Source organism: Amblyomma americanum, chromosome 7 (assembly GCF_052857255.1).
Source record: "Amblyomma americanum isolate KBUSLIRL-KWMA chromosome 7, ASM5285725v1, whole genome shotgun sequence".
In the NCBI taxonomy this organism is placed as follows: domain Eukaryota; kingdom Metazoa; phylum Arthropoda; class Arachnida; order Ixodida; family Ixodidae; genus Amblyomma; species Amblyomma americanum.
The window spans coordinates 37,366,823-37,384,731 of record NC_135503.1 but is presented as its reverse complement, the minus strand read 5'-3'; the positions used below and the strand labels follow the sequence as shown (position 1 = coordinate 37,384,731).

Below are 17,909 nucleotides of genomic sequence, written 5' to 3'. Positions count from 1 at the left end.
GGAGCCGGGAAAAGGCGTTCTGAGCTAGATTTAGATCCCTTGCATCTTTGGCGATGCCAAGGAGGGAAGATTTTCCCTTAGCCAGTTCCATGTAATCATGCTTGCCGTTTATTCTGTTGTAAATATGTGAATTCCTGTATAAAGTTTCAGTTTTCCTTCCTTCAGTCAAGTTTTGCCGGATCTCGTCTGTTATACCGTCTCTTCTCGGACGGTGGGGCACCCGGTGGTGGAGCCCGGTATACGAGTTATACGAAATCTCACCACGACCAAGAAGAACGAACCTATCTTTACTCAGTTCTTTCTGCGCAATTAACAACGAAGCCGGTACAAGTACTACGTCGTTTGCCGCGGCTGCTAAACGCGCCGCACAAGCAGATGCGCAGCGCCGCCGGCGTCATGAGAATGCAGGGGTCCCATTCCTCCACAGCCCCTGCTGTGACCCGAAACAGACCTCTTCTCTCAGAATCAAGCCTTGGTCCAACGCCTACATCAGATCCCCCGGTTACTTTTCAGATCAAAAGGCTTCCTTCATGACTATCAAGGACTGGGAGAGTCGTGCTTTAGTTGAAGAACAAGGAGATGCAAAAAAAAAAAGTCTGTAACTGTGCATATTCCAGACATTGCGCTCATTTTTTTTTTTTACCTCAGTTTATCGCGAAACGAAATAGCCTAACAGATGCACTGAAAGTTCGCATTACCGAGTATCTTAATCGTCTAGTGAATTTTTTGTTTCTTTTACATCGCGCGGAGTCGATGTATAGAGGAGCACGACGAGCGTTCGCTAGTATTACACGCAGCTCGCGATATGACGTAAGCCGCCGCACCCCATTAGTGGCGCCACATCGTGCCGAGTAAACGAACAAAAGTGTCCAAACAGATCCCACTGCGGAGCAATCGGTGCGGCTGGCGCTGAAATAGAGGAGGCTTCGGATACACAATCGTACAAAGGCGTTGCACGGCTCGAACCGCACAGCGCACCGTCCTTCATCTTCGAGCGGCCCAGTTACCGCGAAAAACGAACAATGACACTTCCTGTAAACAGCTCCAGCACGTAAGACCGCCACATGTGGCACGCAGCTCACGCCGCTTGGAAGGATGCCGACGTCTTCAAAGGAGCTACAAAACAAAGCAGCGGGGCGGGCCGGACTATAGTGTCCGCCGCCGTCACTCCTCATTATGTATACTTTCGCAACCTCTTCGGTCCGCGCGATCCCGCTATTTACGACTCCCGCACCCGGGAGGAGTCCCGAGCCGAGGAGTCGTTCTCGGTGGGTGGCCGAGCGGCAAACACGAAAGGCGACACAACCGCCGCGTTTTTCTCGCGCTCCGCCTGCTTCTCGGAATAGAACTGGCAACGTGTCGCCGTCTGGCCCACTCCGCGAAAGACGGTATGCACGCAGTTGATGCGAGTTCGCTCGGTGCGGATGATGAGCCGGGGACTGAGCCCCGCTCCGTCGAGCGTGTCACGCTATGTACTCCGTCGGGGCTACACTTCCCGGTGCTTCGTACATTCAAAAAGGGGGCGCTGCTTCATCGACCCCTCGCTCACCGTGCGATGGCTGTACGTTTTGCTGATAAGCCACTTCCTGAATCTCACGTCAGCATGTTTGCGAAGTAGACTAATCATGCACTCTAAACACAAATACACCTATATGGGAGTAAAATGGGAGTAAACTGTCCTCTAGCGCACACCCTTACCCTTAAAGGGTGTGCGCTAGAGGTCAGTTTTACTCCCTTTTAATTCCATTTGTTTAGAGTGTACACTCAACACAAATACACCAATATGGGAGTAAAAAGGGAGTAAGCTGTCCTTGCCTCGTGCCCTTGTGCCGGCATAGCGCGTTTTTTACCACTGTCACCCGAGAATTCATATCGCGTTTCATTCGTTGCCGATTATATACGCTGAGGTACGTCACTCGGTCACGTGATCAGACCGGGCAGAAAAAAACGAACAAAAAGTGGAAGTCCATCGCACGTGCCAGAGCCCCCCCCCCCCCCCCCCCCCCCCTCTTAATACAAAGAAGTCCCCTCAGGAATACGTGTACAGTTGCATTTCACCGATTGGACAAGTAGGTCGTTATCGCTATATTCCCTGCGCATTGACCAGGGCGACAATTCTGAGAGTTTTGGATTGTCTCCATCGCCAAACCTGTCTTCTTTTATTCTCTTCGCCAATACCGAACAAACGCCTCCAGTGTACCGCCGTCTTTGTCAGCTGCTGCCACGTTATTCCTTCCTACGCTCGACGCTTCGACCATCGGTCGTCCTTGACTACATAGTGGGAATGCTAAGATAATGAGCATGTAATATAGGGAGATTTCAGAGCACAGTAGAATCGCCATCTGCGCGAAAAGCATCTCGTTTCAGAAGCAACTTTTAAAAAAAAGGATTTCAAGAATTTTGGCCTTGCTAATATACAGCGTGCTCGGGTAGACTCAAGATCTGGGCCCGCTTGCACAAACGCGAGCCTTTAAGTCCAGACTTAAATCCGAATCTCGTCTTATTATACCCTAAGATAAGTCTGGAGTGCCGACCGTGGTCATCCAGGAGGATCATCACGACATCATAATAGTCGCCATCAGTAGTAGTAGTAGTAAAGACTTTTATTCGACCATAATTTATAGGCCGAGCATGTCGACCGCCTGGGCGACCAGAAGTCGCTGTTCTTCTTCCCCTTCAGCGCCAAGCCAGTCGAGCCAGGTGGTGATGGATAGAAAGGGTGGGGGGAAGGAACCCGACTGCTGAGCAGCCGGGCAATAGAAGAGGCAATGGGCCAGGTCCGCATAGATGCAGGGGCAGTTGGGACAGGAAGGGTCCGATCGATAGCGATAGAGGAAGAGGCGGGACGGGGTGATAACTGCATTCATCTGAATGTGCCGAAGAAGGCGAGACTCCGGCACCGTGAGTGATGGATGAGGAGGAGGGTAAAGGCGTTTGTCGAGGCGGAGCTCAAGGTAGACCTCTTTTATGGTGCGGCGAAGGGTGAGCCTCCCACCGTTCTCCGAGGGCTTGGGCCAGGGGATCAACGGTGCCCGGAAAAGTGTGTCGCGGGCGAGCTGATGAGCCAGCTCATTGCCGTCAATCCCTGAATGCCCAGGGACCCAGCGGAGGAAAACGATGGAAGGCTGCAGTGCGGAGACCGCTCGTTCGACCTCCTGTTGGAGAGAAGGGGTCAGGGTGCGTTTCTGTATGTGGTGTATAGCGGCTTGTGAGTCTGAATAGACTGTGTACTCTTGGAGAGAGGGAAGGAGGGCAAATGACTGGAGGGCATGCGCAATGGCGAGGACCTCGAGGGACAATGCGTCTGGAGGGTGTAAATACGGCCCGCTGGTGTGGGTTTCAGGAGCAGGGAGGTGTGGATGGTACAGGGCGTAGCCGCAGGAACCTCGAGGAGCCACGAAGGAGGCATCCGTGTAAGCTACACCCTGGGTATCAAAGAGAGGGGAATGGTGCTGTGCGGCCGCGTGACGACGTCCGGCGTGCAGGACGGGGGACATGTTGGTCGGGAGGGGAAGGATACGAAGATTGGGAGCGGGGGTGGGGAATAGGAGAGGTAAACGGGGAGATTGGAATGGGCGAGATACCCGCTTGAGTCAATAACCACTGACCCTGACGGGTAAGGGAAAGCCGGGCAAGTTGCAAGTCACGATGGAGACTGAGAAGAGAACGAAGAGGATGGAAGAGGCCTGTGGCAAAGAGCTTAGTGGTAGAGGGTAGTGATAGGGAGGTTGAGAGCTGCCTTGTAGAGGCCCACAAGGGCAGTCTCGAGAGTGTTAAGTTGAGTCTGATTGAAGGAAGCGTAGGGTGCAAAGTACAAGACTTTGTTGAGGGCCAGCGCGTGGGCAACGCGGCACGCGTGAGCCTCGTGGAGACCTGAGCGTCGAGCGACCACGCGCCGCAGGAGGTGAGTTACAGAGTGGCAGGTGGTGACAGCGCGGTGGAGGGCTTGCACATTCTTAGCCGCATGCAAAGGGAAGCCAAGAACTTTGCACTGTGTGACGACAGGAATGGGAGAGCCAGAAAGGTGGAGAGAGACGAAGTGGTTGTGTGAGCGCTGGTAGGAGGAATGGTTGAGAAGGAGAAGCTCGGATTTCTCAGGAGCAGGAGAGAGGCCAGCGGTGGTGAGAAAGGAGTCGATGAGATCTAGGCCACGTTGCAGGGTGTCCTGTACGTGACCGGGAGAGCCAGATGAACACCAGAGAGTGATGTCATCGGCGTAAAATATATGATGCAGGTCGGGAATTTCAGCTAGCTGGGAGGCGAGAGGGGCCATAGCGAGATTGAAAAGGGTAGGAGAGAGAACAGCACCTTGAGGAGTGCCACGGGTGAGGTGGTGTGGGTTAGACAAGTGGGTATCTACACGAAAGCGAGCCACACGTTTAGAGAGGAATGAGCGGATATAGGAGTACATGCGGGAGCCACAATCCAAAGAGGCGAGTTGAGAAAGGATGTGATCGTGGCAAACACCGTCAAAGGCCTTGCGAACATCGACAGTCACAAGTGCGTAAATTTGAGTGGGTGTAGGGGACAGGAACGTTTGCTGGAGAATCAGAAACATGTCCTGTGCACAGACGCGGCGTCGGAAGCCAATGAGAGAATGGGGGAAAAATTCCCGTGCCTCAAGAAAATCAGAGAGGCGAGTCAGAGCCATTCGCTCAAGGGTCTTACCAACGCACGACGTCAGGGAGATTGGGCGGAGGTTAGAGAGAGAGGGAGGTTTGCCCGGCTTTGGAATCATAGAAATAAGGGAGGATGTCCAGGAGCTCGGCAAGCAGCCGCTCTCCCAGGCCTCATTGTAGATTTCAAGGAGGAATTCTTTGGCGCAGTCAGGAAGGTTACGAAGTGTGGTGTATGTAATGGCATCCTCACCGGGAGCCGAGCGTGTAGAATTAGCAGCCAGAGCAGATTCGAGCTCCCGGAGAGTGAAGCATTGGTCCAGATCGGGGTTAGGTCCACCTGAGTACACCGGGTAGGAGGGTGCCAGAGGGGGCGGGATGTAGAGAGAGGCGAGTTGATCAAAAACTTCGGAGGGAGTCCCCTGAGTGAGGGCTTTAGCTAGAGTGGGAGCAAGGGCAGGCTTATTGCCAAGGAGGGATTTAAAGAGAGACCATGCGGATCGCGAGTGCAATGCAGAATCAAGGCCATCACAAAGAGCACTCCAACGAGAGTGCTCGAGGGAGGCGCAGTGGACGACGATCTCAGCCCGCAGAGCAGTGATCCGGGAGGAAAGTTGGGCATTGTGTGGTTGGGAGCGAAAGGAGCGTTGAAGACGTTTACGGCGACGCCATAAACGGATAAGGTATGGATCTGGGTCCTGGATTGGGTAACGAGAGCGAACGCGACGGCTACTGGACGTGAGCGCTGCAGAGATGCACGACGTCCAGTCGTCGTAGGATTGAAAGGAGTCGGAGGCGAGATTAGTGCGAAAAGCATGCCAGTCAGTGTGAATAACCGGATGACAGCGAGGGATGTGGGAAAGAGAGGTGGTGATATGGATGAGAAAGTGGTCACTTAGAAGAGTTTCGGCTGTCACCTGCCAGTGAAAGGAAAGTGAACCCCGAGAGAAAGTGAGGTCGGGTGTCGTGGGGCGTTGTGAGGCAATGCCCGCTCGAGTAGGAGAGCCAGGAGTATTAAGAAGGGTGAGGTGGCGTTCCTGGGCCAGACAATGCAGGAGGCGGCCGGGTTTGAGGGTCATCATCATCATGATTAACAGCCTGGTTACGTCCATTGCCGGACATTGACTGTCCCAGTGATCTGTAGATAGGCGTTCAGGAGAATAAGACCTATTTAATCGCGCAGTAGGAGTTCTCGGTGATTGCAATGAGCATCATGAGCCACACATTTTACGCTTGCAGCTGTACAAAGGAGCACACGGAGATACCAGTGTACGAAAGCTACGCTTCTAGTAATGTCCACGTCCTCCAAAGCGGCTCCCGTTTTATCAAGAGCGAGGCCGACAGGCTCAGCGTCTGCAACTCTCCGCTTGGCCATCGCCAACATATGGGACGGCGAACTAGTGCAGCAGCGAATGCACGAAACCGTGGAAGGCCCGCATGTCCACAGCGGAGGCTTACGAGCGGAGAACGGGGATGTCGAGCTCGGCGGTGTCCCATTTGCCGCGGTCCACTTGGCACGGAGGCCATAAAAACAGGGCTCTGCGTATTCGTTCCTAAGACCTTCTTCAGTTCCAGGATCTCCAGGCCCTTTATTTCCGCTCCCCGCATACCGGGCAAATCCGATCACGCTGGAAACTGTCCTCAAAAACTAGAGGTACTAAACAAAACCGAGTTAGTTTGAAGTCACAGAATACGACAAATATCGAAATATGACTTGATATTACTGCAGTGCCGCAATTAAAGTGAAATAACAATAAAATTTCGATGTAATGAGAATGCCGTCGTGTGCTTTCGTGTAATGACGACTGAGCAATTTAATAGGCATAATTTGAAGCCGTGGTTTTACTGGTTCAATTAGGCGTAAGGTTGCAGAAATTTGAAATTAAAAAAAAAAACGAACCAAGGAATATTCGGTGCTCAATTAATTTTAAATTTGAGGGTTTATTATTGCATACGCAGAAATATTCCTCAGAGTTGAATCATCAGGCCCACAACGTTTATTCGTACTGGGTGGGTGTCTCTTGCATGCATAAGCTTACCTCCGAATCTAAAGCAATTCCTCTTGTGCTTTTATATTTAGTTCTTTCTTTCTCCCACTGCGTTGCGATTAGTCATGCGAGCATTCTGCAGGTATTAATCCAGTTGTGTGCACCCGTTTGTTTACATTCGTTCACAGTTCCCATGATGACCACAACGAAGAATAATGACCTTTTATTTGTTACGCACTTATAAGCAGCGGTCTAATTAAACAGCGTTCTATTTTTGCCAAGTTTTTCGCATCTTTCGGTTCCCTCCTTGGTGTCATAGCGCACATAGACATGTATTTCTTTCTCTGTCTTTGCACACAGCTCTACATTCGCCAAGATTTAGTCCGACAAAGAAATTGGGTGGTATAGTATATCGCATGCTTTGCCCGCTCCTTGTCTGAGGTTGAGGTGTTGAATGCTACAGGTGGGGTTAGCCTTGCTTTTTCTGCTCCTTGTCTGCTGCGGCATGCCCTAGCTGTTACCTGCGCATTGTATCGCAACCAACCTGTCCACCACAAGGTTTTGATTAAGATGAACCTGACACGCGCTATAACTAAATGTATATGCAACTGCGTCTAGACAGCTCAAATCCCAGCCAAAAGACAAGCTGGCGCTATCGCAGGAGCAACGAATTTGTTGGAGAGCCTGAGTGGCAACTTTTACCGTTGTGCCGTCATAAAACTAAACATGGCTCACCAAAATATTCACCTATTCATGCCTATTCACGGCATCTGCATGCCGATATTCCCCGTCTTGAGCAGGGTTGTCTGTAGAACGCTGGAGTGGCGCGCCACTCGACAAATAAAGCGAAATTATAGCGCTACGGTGCTTGACTCTGTCCCTATTGAATGTCTATGCGTATGCGCTCGAGCGTAAGCATTGTTTGTGAAGCCCACTATCAGCTTTGACGTTTCACTGCCTTTACTCTGAAGAGCCCCACTTGAGGACTCTATACGAACAAGCTGACGACTGTGCACCCGTTCTGAACGCAGACCTGCAGGTTCTCCGCAGCGCGCTAACGGGAACTGCAGGCCCCGGCGTTCGGAGCGCCGCAGCCCGCAACGACCGAGACTCGGAGCGCGGCGAGTGCAAAGAGCCGCTGCATCAGCGCTCGGGATGACTCGTCCCAGCGCGGGACCGGTCCTCGAAACGAGAGCGTCGCGCCTTTTGTAGTCGGCGACGGCGCCGAGGTTGGTTCGGGCCGAAGGGCGAGGGGACGCGCGCGCCGCCAGTCATCTATCACTGTCAGGTCGCGGCGCCTTCAGCACGAAACTCCCACGCCGCGGCCGCCTTATTACCAATGTCATGTCGGCCCTGACACGAGGCAGCAGCAACAAGCTTCTTCCGCGGCGATCTTCTTCCTCGCGTCACGTCACTCAGGTGGCCCACACAGGCGCCGCAATAACCGGCGCCCGCATGCAAGCGCTTCGGATTCGCGCACGACCGAGACGCAGAGCAGAATGCACGGCTGGGCTGCGGACTCCCGCAGACGGCAGTTTCCGCAAACGCCTTTATTCTCGCGTGAGGGCGCTGCGAGAGCTTTTCGGGCTCCCGGGAATCACGCGTCGTTGACGCCGCGGGTGTGCTGAGTCAGCGGTATATAAACAGAGAGAGCACGGAGCAGCAACTTCGTGTAGAGTACTACCCAGCTGCCTGGCAATCCGCTTATCGCATACGCTTTTCTTCATTTTCGAGTGGTGAGTGATACGACTCCTAACTTATGCGCATGCAGCTCTTCAGAGTCTCGCATCCTCGACTCGTACGTTCATTTCTGCGTTGCGCTTCAGGCCATGGCAAGTCGGCTATGCGGTTTGCTCGTATTTCTCTTCAGTGACTTCGCTTCCTAAACACTGCGGTCTTCGACTCGCGTAATTTTTTCATCCTCCCCCCCCCCCCCCCTCTCTCTCTCTCTCCTTTTTAGGACGTCGTCAGATCACAGCTGTTGTGTACTGGTTGCAGGAGCTGCAGAGACAGGAAAGACAGTGAGCCTCTTCATATGTAGTTTCTTGAGAAAATTAATACCGAATATTGTGAATTTCATCCTGAAAGTTAAGCTCATTTGCCAACTTACTCGATAAAGAGATAACAGCTGCCGGCCAGAAGCAGACTTCGATAAGAAGGTGCTATGCAGATATATGGTTATAAGTTATACACTGGCTTTATATATGCAAGTGCGCCTGAAGGGCGGTCGCTAAAAATGTCAGCGAGTGGCGCGCCCTTTATTTGATGCGTAACTGAGTATTAGTTTTCTTAACATTTCAGTTAAGAAAGCTAATACTCAGTTACGCATCAACGCTAATTTTGTCGACAGAAAGCAATGCGATGAAGTTGAGGATGTTAACCGAACCTTGCACTGACATGCCGAAAAACCTCCCTTCCCCTAACTTCTATTCCAAACCCCACAAAAAAAGTAGGACGTGGTCGTCGATCTCTTACGTAAGTAATCATACAAGCACCGATACTGACTCTTTCGTATTTCGAAGTGGAAGACGACGTAGGGCGTTGCAAAAGACAACACATGCTTTACAGGGAGCACTTTAAACGACTCATGTAACCCTGCAAATCCAGATGTGAATATGACGTTAGAACATGGCACAGTATGTTGGGTTTAACGCCCGAAAGCTGCACACGGCACTATGAAACACGTTGTGTGGAGGCCTCCGGATTAATTTCGAACACTTGGGGTTCCTTCACGTTCAGACATCACGCACTACATGGTCGCCTTGCATCTCGTCTTGCAACGCGGCCGCCGCAGGAGGAATTCGATAACGCGACATTGATATCTAGGAGGTAAAATCGGTGGCCGAACACTGTAGCCACTAAGCCACCGCGGTGGGTACGTTCAAACACGTTCGACAAGCTTTGAAGCCCCGCGCTGCCACTTTCTGAAGTAACGCCTCACAGAAAAACGGTGTTAGCTCAATGAAACAAAATATCGTCAAAAAGTCGCCTACCGAAACGACAAAGTCGATAAATGCTTGACATGCGCCCCACCGTGTACAGTCAGGGACAAAAGTCTCTGGACTGCGCGTTCTGTATAAGCCCATAGCTCTGTTATCAAACTGCCGGCTAGAGACCACACCTCCGGAGGTGGATGAACAAAATTTTGTCTTTCACCTGCACAAGCGTGGTCTACAGCCGCCGGATGATACTAGAGGTACCGGCTTCGTTCGTGGTACACCTGGTCCAGAGACTTTTGTCCCCGACTGTACGTCGTCGCCGACGGCAGATGCAGATTTAGGTTAAGCTGATTGCACGTGCCTCTGCAAAGTGATGTCACGCAAGCCGAAACCCGCTGCTGGTCGGAACAATTCACACTCCCCCCCTTTTAACGGTACAACTGCCGCAACCTTTTCATTCCGAATGTGGCGATGGACGCGATTCGACCCCCGTCCGCAATGAAAGATGCACGCGAGTACAGCGGACTCATTGTTTGGCGCAACACGCGCGATCGAAGCAATATCGAGCGGCGCCGCGCGTTCTATGCACTGTTCTGCAGCGTGGCAAAAACGGCCACTCGGGGTCGCGTGTCTATTCCGGGACTGAGATCGAACCTGGAAGTGCGCTGAGATGGTCTCACGTAGAATGGGAAGCGTGCGGTCTAGTTTCTTTCCCACATCACTCTGGGATCACGACAATGAAGGCGTCAAGGACGCCGTTGAGGGCGCAGTTATCGCTTCGGGACCTTGGGATCGTTTCCTCGTGATCGCCGCACTGTCTATTTTAAGGTCGCGGAGAGCGGCACGATCGAAATAGCGATTCGAAGGGTAACGTGGATGCAAGACGGAACACTGTGGCGTAGGTCTGTCGTACAGCCTTCGTCAAAAGTTTTAAAAAGCTACAGGGAGGTTTCTTCTAAGTCTTGTAGGAGGCTCTTGTAGTATCCGTGGAAGTCCTAACTAACGTTCTGAGTGGTAAGGATGAGCTGCTCCTACCACATTCGACAGACGCAGTACGTGGTTATTTATTAAACAGAGCAAATGGAAGGAAAGGACTTTTCCGGGCAGCGGCATCTGCTATCGGATACTGAAGACCTGGAACACTGACGAACCGTTAATGAACCACACCACTATGTATGGTGTAGTTGTAGTACTTTGTGGCACTTACTACTTCGTGGTAACGTGGTCTGGTGCTGGTTGGGTGCGGTGTACTGGAGCACTTTTGACAGAGGCTGTACGTGGCTGTTCCTGCCTCTAAGGAAGTCAGAACTTTATTGTTTATATATTATGTCGCTCAAGATTATTCCAAACGAGTCAGAGTACTAAAGGCCTAACTCTCCCTCTTCAGTGAATATGACGTCTAGTGTAACCAACACGACAACATTCAAAGTGAAACATTGATCGCTAGCACCGCTGGAGCTGCTTTGCGCAACAAAGATAGCATGGAAGAAGCAAAGTGCCCAGCCAACGAAACGTGTGCCGGGTCATAGCGTACCGGCGCTTCGTCCCTTAAATGTTTTATGCGGAACATTCGCCGCCATGCGCGAGACACGCGTATCGTGTCGTGCGCAGAGCTTGCAAACTGTCACGTTCCCGCGACGCCGCGAAACGTTTAACGGCCTCTCTCCACAATTTATTTTTTGTTTCCCACTCTACAAGACGCCGGGGCCATTAACTTTAATCGATTTCCGCCTTTTTGTCTTTTTCTTTTCCCCCCAGTTCTTCGAAGTCTGCGCCCAGAATCGATTATAAAATGCGCGTCGCAGAGGAAACCCGCTAATTGGCTCACTCTTAAAAAGGACGACGAAAAAAAAAAATCCCGCAGAATCATTCCGTCGGCAGTGATGGATCTCGACCAGGCAGGGACAAAGTTCGTTGCGGACAAGAATCGAGCAGCGGCGAGGAGGAGGAGGAGGAGGATGTATGTATGTGTACGCACGTTTATGCCCGCTCCTGGCGGAAACAGGTTGCAACAAGAACGGAGGCCCAGGATAGACCTGGACCTCAGCAGAGCGTTCCTTCCGGAAAGGCGGTGTCCGTAGTGAGGGCGACTGCGCGTCGCGGCAACAACCGAAATGCCACGCGGTCGCTGCAATAAAAAGAAAGAAAAAATACGGAAAAACGGGCCCGACCAATCGTCCCCCCCCCCCCCCCCCCCCCCCCCACCCCCCCATCCCCGGACGGCGGCGGATAAGTCGGCCATAAATTTTCTTTCCCCCTCTCGGATGCAGCTCTTTGGACGTGCCTCCTCCGACTTGGCCTGCGACGTCTGTGCGTGGCGAGGCGATGGAGGAAGCAAGTAAGCAAGGAGCAGAACGACTCCAACGAGAATCGATAAGTGCTTGTACGCGACCTTCCTTCTGCGTCTTCTTCTTTTGTCGTTGCAGTCAGGCTAAAGACCGACACCACAAAAGGCGCGCGCGCGCTGCCCAGACGAGCGACGGAAATGGAGTTGGCCCCACCAGTTTCTGAATGCAAGCTCAGCCTCGAGGAAGAATCCTATCGGCGCAGTCTTTGGGCGAAGGCGGAAGCAAAGGCATTGCGCAGCAGGCAGAGTGCTAGTGAGGTTGAGGTTGATGTCGTTGCAGAGTATACTGATGGCACTAACGTCGCATTACTTTGGCCTCTTTGCGACAGTTTAGACAAATGACGAATGTCCGGTAGAGGTCGTCGCTATTCATAGGGCATATCTGGTGCAAGAGCAGATGTTTTAGCCTTTCGCACATTTCTCGCGTGTTTGACCACGAAGTCGAAAGTTTTGCGAGAGTTCAAGTGATTTTAGCCGTCTTATGAAGCCTTAGTATAGTTTCAGCGCTCAGCCGAATGATTTAACAGATTCCGATCAAGCTCTAATGAAGACTGGTAAAATCGATCAGGCTAAAGAAGATCATAAACCATAGATTTTTCACGCGAAAAAGTAATCTACCTTCCGCTCTCCACTTTCTATCTCTCCCTTCGTCCCCCTTTCCACGTGTATAGGGTAGCATATACTGGGCGTCGCCTATAGTTAACCTCCCAGCCTTTGCGTTCATTATTCTCTCTCTCTGAGATTACATTCCCTAAAGGATTCATGTATGAGCATTCTCCTTTAATCACCGATGAAGCGATCACTCTTATTCCGGAGAGGTTGGGACAGTGTTGGTTTTCACCGTTTCCTTGGCAGTGGCGGTAAAAATCAGTATGAGCCTACGCGTATAATGTGGCAGTAGAAAATTCTCGCTGAAGCGTATATCGCTACCGCTTACCGCGTACTACGAGCCGCCAGAGCGCATGCGCATTGGGGCCCTGCCGCACGCTGCAGTGATGGCGGTATACGATATATGCTTAATGTTTCCACTGTATAAACTAGAGACATTGCTCCAGAGCGGTCTCATTTTTCGTAGCGTATACAGGAATAGCAGATTACTGAATTTTGTTCTCACTGCGCCATTAGAAAGCTGCTAGCAGTCGCACGAATACCTTGAAAATATTTATTTATTTATTTATTTATTTATTTATTTATTTATTTATTTATTTATTTATTTATGCCTTTGCGACGAGCGCACGGCGGTGTGTGCTGCCATCGAGAGTCCGAGCTGAGCAGACTGGCTTCGCGGACAAAGTCTCACCGGGAGCGCGGTGTGGCTCGAGAAGTGAGGTGTTGAGGAACGGAGCAGGGTGCACGTGTAAAACATTTATGTGCAGATACATGTGCCGGAGGTTATGCATGTGCTGACCCAGAGGGGCCCAGCCCTTACAAGTACTAGATGGAGGTCCCTAGTTCGGGACCCCAGTGGCGTCGGCTGCCGCACGGGCTCGCCCGACCAAGGCCCATTAGAGCCGGCCGTCATACGTGTCAGTTCGAGTGTGGAGGTGGAAAGGCGGTCAAGCTGCGGGACCGTGTTGCCATGAGCCCCCAACGCCCGCTCCTGCGTGGTCTCCTGTTTCTCGCGGGCTCTTGTGTCCTATAATGCAGGATGGCCTTGGCGACTTCGGGGCTGACATGCTGACTTCATGCTGGCGTGCTTCCGTGGGGGTGGGTAAATCTTGGGCTCCGGGTCCAAGTGGCCACGGGCCTCTTCCTGACGCCTCACGTGTGCCAGGTGTCGCCTCCTATATTATTGTCGACGAGTGGCGTGCATGGCTTGAGCAACCATTCCTTCCGCTTCACTGCCGACTGGCCGACCGCTCAGTCGCCTCGGAGACGTTACACAGCGCACCTCACTTCCGCCTGTTCCACCGCCTGGACATCGGACGACGCCCCACGGTGAACTGCTTATCTCTATGGGTGTGTTTGCGCTTGTGTACACAAGTTCCTTTTTCCGCTGTTGTTGCGAAACGTAATAAAGTCCTTCATTTTCCTTTTTTTTTTGCTTTTCGCGACAACTTTACAGGCCTCCAAGCTGGCATTTTGCAAGGGGCCACAGCGCACATATTCATATCAAAATGGGTTTTGGTTTACGAGGGTTTAACGTCCCAAAGCCACTCAGGTTAGCAGGGACGCCGTATAGTGAAGGGTTCCGGAAAATTCGACCACCTGGGGTTCTCTAACGTGCACTGACATCGCACAAAATGGTTAGATGAATCCGCATGTACCATAAGTAGAACAAAACAGACAAGTTCAAAATACGGACAAGAACTCAAGGAAAATTGCATACTACCGTTCACATGAATGCCGTATAAGCTACAAGAAAAAGACGAACAACCAAGCATCATGAAACGCAGTTTGTAAAAACCACTTAAGTTGCTTCGTATGCAAAGCCACAGAGATAGATGAACGCGGGTTTAAATACGAGGTTATAGATAACAGCAAAACTACAAAGCAAAAGCAATATTGAGGGTGGGGGGGAATTTAAGTGCGGTTCATGCGTACAGAAGCGGTGTGCTTTACTACATTATAAACAAAGTGTTTGACTATAGGTCTAGAAATGTGTCATGGTTTGATGCGGCATTCTTCCGAGCCTTCAGGTCCGCCGTCGATCTACGTGTCCAAGTATACATGGCACGTTCTCAATGAAATGCGTCTCACGTGAACACAAATACAGCCCATCGGGGCAGCTCGACTCGCATTTGTCTCACTCATAGAATATGAAATAGAAGCGGATCAATTCAGGACAAAAGGATAGAGGAAAAATTCAAACGCGTCAATACAAAAATATTGTTATGCGACATAACGAAAATAAAATGTACTTTTTTTGCCGCTATAATTAGTACTGCGGGGGCGTCCGACAAAACCAACGTAAGACGAAAGTCTTAAATTTTTTTTCTTTGCATTCCACTTCACCGTTTCGTCGCTATAACCACTATACAGACTAAAAACCAATGCGCCTATATGGGAGTAAAAAGGGAGTAAGCTGTTCCTGTAGCAGACACCCTTTCATACTACACCAACATGTACAAAGGAGCAGCTCGACGCAGTGCGCAGTTCAAGAACGGCAAGCAGTGAATCACGCCGCGATCTAACATTGGCCCCGTTAGAGAACAACAAGGAACCGGAACAGCAGGGAGCACGGCGGACAGATTAAGTCGGCCTGCTTTGGATACTCCCACGCTGAGGTTTATGGGGAGCGGCTCGACTGCGCTGTCCGCGGCACAGGTTCATTTTTGGTGATCTCCGATATCTCGGCTCTCTCTGTAAGCCGGTTGTTGCACCCTCAGGTGGGTTGCGCCCAACCACTCACGTCCTAGGCCGTGCTCGGCATGCACCTGCGCTCCTCGCTTCCTCCTTTATTTTTTATTCCATCACCCCTTCTCTCACTGCGCGTCTCAGAGTGAGACAGATGCCGGGCCTTCAAACTATCCATTCGCGAATTCCGTCGTTTGTGTCACGACTCGTCGTCGCCGCGTCGCCCTGGTCGCGGCGTGCGGTGCCCTCGTCCTGTGCGCACCGACCTCCCTGGACTTTGCCGCCTGAAACTTGAAGTGACATCACTACACTGACATTTCATCTTCATCTGCCTCCGCATTCGGCGGGCGCGGTATCTTCTCTTTCCCTTGTGACCCACCTCCTCGCTCCTAACCTTTAACCTCTAACAACCCCTCCCCAAATGGTGCCCTTGCGGTAACTGTAAAAAGGGCAGTTATAGCTAGGTGTTAGACCTTTAGTTTTTTTTTTTTTAGTTTCTGAAAATTCGGCGAACATTTTTCGATGTTTTGTTTCAGAATGTAGTTATTTTATTTTTCCTGGCGGATATTATTTCATACGGATGAATTGGCTTTTTCTTCGATGATATAATGTGGCATTCATCTGCGGTGAAAACTCGTTTGGAGTTCATCTGGGCATTTGTGGCCGTCTGAGCATTCGAGTTACAAGTCGTAAGGCAATGAAGGTCGTTAATTACGGGTAAAAGGCTCAAGGTAACGCTTGAAGAGGAAAATAATATCGCCTATAAAAAAAAGTAAAAGAAGCTAAATGATGAAGCCAAGACACAAAAACCCAAGTGAGAGTTGATTTCTACAAGGTGGGTTGCCATGTAATCGCTGGTTTGCTGTGCTAGGTTGGGCGAAAGGACGAGTCATCACGTGGCTTGCGTGGCGACGTCAGTGATGGGAACTGCCACTTAACCGTCGCGGTAGCCAGAACATTACACTTTTCCGTGACTCTTAAGCATGGCTTCAAAAGGATTATGCCTGCAGTGGAGAAACCTGCTTGGCTAGTGGCTTCCATTAGCGGATGATGACACCGAACAGCGCTCGCTACACTAAAGCAGATAATCTTTGGCGACGAAGTGCAGCTCCCAGCTTTCAGAGGCTTTTAACTTAACAAAGCAGTACCTAAATATGCACAAGTACGGCACTTAATCCAGCGGTACACAGCCTCGCAAAGTCCTTGGTTTCCTCGGTAAAATTTCTCTTTTTGGCTGAGTCTATCTTCTGCTCGTAGCCAGCTTGAATATCCGAACTGAATTTTTAAAAAGTAAATTCGACGTACTTTTATCACATTTGTTTTCACTTTGGACCGAAAAGTGCGGCCCTTATTTATAGCACTACACAACTCTCATTTCTTCCTCCATCCCCCCCCCCCTCCCCCTCCAGAGCGTCGGAAACGTGCGTAATTGCTAACCCTTCCCGTGCGTACCCAGGTCGGCACAAGCGCAGCATATCGCCGTGCACGCACGGGCAGCAGCAACGAAGGTGCATTGTGTCCCCGCAGCAAGAAGCCAGTGTTGCCGCCGAACGAATAGAGAGTTATAGCTTATCGTTACCTTGTTTACGTCACCGTTTGTCGGGCTATGCAGGCAACGTCTACACAAACGTGGCCATTACCAGGGTTCGCCATGCAGCCTGGCCCTGTAAACGGTAAAGTGAGCAGCGCAACGACATGCTACAAATCTCTATTTTGCGACGGCGAAGTTTCCGCTCGAGCCTCGAAGGGCTGCAGTTGCTCGACTGTCGAAATTTATGCTCAAAAGCTTTGGTCCCTCTGAGGTATACACATCCCGCAAGTAAAAGGGTCCGGATTAATTTCCATCGCACGCGTTCTCCAGCAGGCATTTTTTAACGCGCTTGACTATTAACACTCGTTTAAAAAGCGGCACCGAAACCACGACTTCGTGCATCAGTACACGTAGACCAGGTGGGTGCCCTGAAAGGGGCTCTGAAACACCTTCCGAAGTGAGCACATCAACACGCTCAATCACTGCACTGTGTTGTCATGAAAACCTGAGCCAAATAATATACTGCTGCACCCAGCAGAAAGCCCACAAACACGCGCGAAAATTGGCGCGCCTTTTCCGGCGAGTTTTTTATGCTCGCACCGCTCCTGCGAATACCAGTTCAGAGATGGCTATTGGTTAGATTATTTCAGAAGTCAGGCAGCTACCACGGCCCTGGCCAATAAGCGTAGTAGCCCCGGCGGGTCAGGAAGCTCCGCCCCCGGAGGTGGGGCCGGCGGAGGAGCGCCGAACTTCCAATGTGCAAAAAGTGACGAGAGGAGAGGGAAATGCACGAAGACGCCGAAATTCAAATCTTGACTACAGAGTACTAAGCTTCTGCAAAGTGCATCAAAGATATTCTTGCCGGAGAATATTAGTGAAGGGGTGACCTTTAACTTCACAGGCTTGCCGGAACTAGAACACCTTTCAGAACCCCTTCAACAGGACATGCGCCGATGTCCAAAACAAGACCCATCTCGGCCAAATGCATAGGTCGAAGAGTTGGCGAGCTGTCAACAGCGTAACGGATGGCGACGAGTGTTGACAGGTGCGTGGGGCTTCGGGCGCGCCAAACGTTGGGTAAGCTCCAAACTCCTCCCCAATCTGGCACGACACGGCTGTCACACTGCAATCTGCGTGACGACTGTTCTAATAGCATCAGTTAGTTTTACCCACCTCGGTCTGCAAGGAGCG

General features: G+C 51.2%; 1 long non-coding RNA gene across 1 annotated transcript; it reads left to right on the top strand.

Annotated features, from left to right (window-relative positions):
* Positions 1–8,184: 8,184 nt before the first annotated feature.
* Positions 8,185–13,856, top strand: LOC144097054 (uncharacterized). The gene is made up of 3 exons (XR_013306896.1): positions 8,185–8,340; positions 11,814–11,926; positions 13,538–13,856. It is a non-coding gene; the product is annotated as an uncharacterized LOC144097054 (long non-coding RNA).
* Positions 13,857–17,909: the final 4,053 nt, after the last annotated feature.